The sequence below is a fragment of the Grammomys surdaster genome, unplaced genomic scaffold, assembly GCF_004785775.1.
Source record: "Grammomys surdaster isolate TR1022 unplaced genomic scaffold, NIH_TR_1.0 129, whole genome shotgun sequence".
NCBI lineage: Eukaryota > Metazoa > Chordata > Mammalia > Rodentia > Muridae > Grammomys > Grammomys surdaster.
In genome coordinates, this window is record NW_021604587.1 from 16,117,476 (window position 1) to 16,120,320 (window position 2,845).

Below are 2,845 nucleotides of genomic sequence, written 5' to 3' on the forward strand. Positions count from 1 at the left end.
GAGAGAGAGAGAGAGAGAGAGAGAGAGAGAGAGAGAGAGAGAGAGAGAGAAGAAAGAAACAAAGAAACAAAGAAAGAAAAAAGAAAGAGGGAGGGAGGGAGGGAAGAAAAAAGGAAGAAAAGAAGAAAGAAACAAAGAAGGAAAGAAAAGAAAAAGAAAGGGGGCAGGGAGGAGGGAGAGAGGAAGGAAAAGAGAGAAGAAAAGAAAAAAAAAACTTCAACTTTAGTTTTCCTTTCTGAGGAAGGGTGTCTGAGCAACCCTGAGTGTGGACTTTCATCCATAATGAAACTTTGTCCTAATTCCTATCTCTGAACTTTTGGTCCTAAGGCAGCAAGTGCCTGGAAACGCTGAGCAGGGCTGAGAACCCCTAGCCTTCACTTGCATGGCCCTCGCTTCTGCTTACAGTTTAATTACATACTCACGGAAGACTTGATCAGTGCCTACCTTTCCTACTGAACTTATAAGCTCCAGCTCTGGGGAGGTGCCTTGCGTGCAAGTAGCAATGAAAAATGTTTGTAGAAGCGGGGACTGCCCTGGCCTATAATCGTAGGCATGCCAGAGGCTGAAGCAAGAGGATAGAAACTCAAGGCCTGCCTGGGCTATAGAATGAGGTCAAGGGCAGCATGGGCAGCTTGGCGAAACCTGTCTAAGAGTCAATAGTAACAATAAAAGGAGTGCTGAGAACCGCTCATTAACACTCTTCACTGGCATGTGCCTGGCCCTGCCTTCCCGGGACTGCAGAAAATGTTTGAGATTATAACTTTCTGGCTACTTTATTGGGTTCTTACGTCTGCCACCCAATCCCTTCCAACTCCCCAACACTAGGTAGGTGAGGAAAAAGGTTAGAGTAGAAAGGGGACATCCATCTCATTAGACTACTTCCTGCTGATTTAGGGGTGTTCAGATCCTTGGCGCAAGCCATCAGGATATCTCCAACCAGCAAGCCAGTTAAAGCAGCAAACACAATTAGCAACCAGCAATCTAGCGACCAGCAAAAGCAACCACAGCAGAGGTAGCAGCAGCTACTGCAGTCTCTCAGGCCTCTGGCATTTTTATGCCTCTCCAGAGTCCTCAGAATTCCCAATGTAAACTATCTTCAGTTGGCAGTCAGGCCGCTGCCTGAGGATGAACTCAATCCTAGTCAGCTGCTGTGGACAGTCTGAAGCAGCCCTGTATCCCAGACCTGGAATCAGAACAAAAACATATTCGCATAACATAACTAACTAGGCTTTTCAAGAAACCAAAATTTTCACTACAGGAGATACAAAGACAAAAGATGGATCAAGGCAGACAGAATGGCTCGGGGTAAAAGTGCTTTCCATCAGACCTATCACTCGAATTTGATCTTCAGAACCTAGATGGTGGAGAGAACTTTCACAAGTTGTTCTCTGACTTCTATATGCGTGACCTGCCACACCCCCAAAAAGTAAGTAAATAAATGTTGTGGGCAGGAAAAGATATATTTTTAACAGTTGCCCTGGGCTGTGGTGATGGTTGACTCTGGAAAAAACAAAAAGGCCACATCTATATTAAGCATTCTACAAGGCCAATTGACTGTACGTAGAGAGTTAGGATGCTGCAGATCCATTTTAACTTGGACTAGCTTAGCCTCTAAATAGTCAGTCACTGTGTGACGTAACTTCCTGGTGACTATTAGGTACACACTGACTTGTGGCTTTCACTTAACCCAAAGGCTAAGAATGCCATCAGATAACATCTGAGGCCTATAGCGGATGAATCCAGGCTTTGCTCTAACCCTCCTGTCTAACTTTGCTTTTGTTGCTGTGATAAACATCAAGACAGAAAACAGCCCAGGGATTAAAGTGTTTGTTTTACCATTCAGGTTATGACCCATCATCGAGGAGTTGAGGCCTTTAACCATTGAGCCACCTCTCAAGTCTCCTTCACTCATATTCTCCACCAGTATTTTTTATGCTATGTTTCATTTTGAGAGACATCTTTTGAATATTGTATATATCAATATACTGTACAATATACATCAATATTGCAGTCCCCCCAATTATGAATCAATTGTAATTTCTTGCCAAGAAATCACCAACGAAGTAAATAAATTTCTGGAAAATATTTTCGAGAGAGAAAGTTAAGTACTCTCAACCCATAGAGTTCCTTTGAGTGCTTATATATAGCTAATTATGCTGCTGTCTCCATGGTAAGGGTCCTGTGAACCTGCCTGAATCCTGTCTTGTGAATCGGTGCTTGTGCCTGTGTTTCTCTGTTCTATGTCTGTGTCCCTCCATAACAAAGAGCCTTTGCTCTGTATTTTTTGAGCACAGAAAGTATCACATGGGGAAGGAAGAAGGGATTAAGTCATTGACTCCAACTGACCCAGATAACAAACAAATGCTTACAGTCAAGCAATACCCATGCATTGTCTTCAACTTGCCCAGCAGATAGTCACCTTAAAAGGTTGCTTTCAACCTATTTGCTGTTTCCAGTATTTGTTACCATAACACACACACACACACACACACACACACACACCACACTATTCTGGATCAAGGGCATATATGAGTATATAACTTAAGATTTCAGCTATGTATTTGCTTAAGTTGTAAAAGTTGATCACATGGGAAATCCAAGGCAAGGAAAGTCAATTGTTACATAGTTCTCTTTAAAGGCAGGTTAAACGAATAGGCTGAGTACACAGTAGGACAGCAATCTTAAATCTTAAGTGACCTGTAGGTGTATTATTATCTCTGGCTGTGAGGTCCAGCAAAAGTCCAAGGCTCTTAGAATGCAAGAGACATTTGTGTATTGCACAAATATTGCATGGCCACATTGGTAGTCTAGAATTTTATTCTTGATTTTTTTATGATGCAATTCA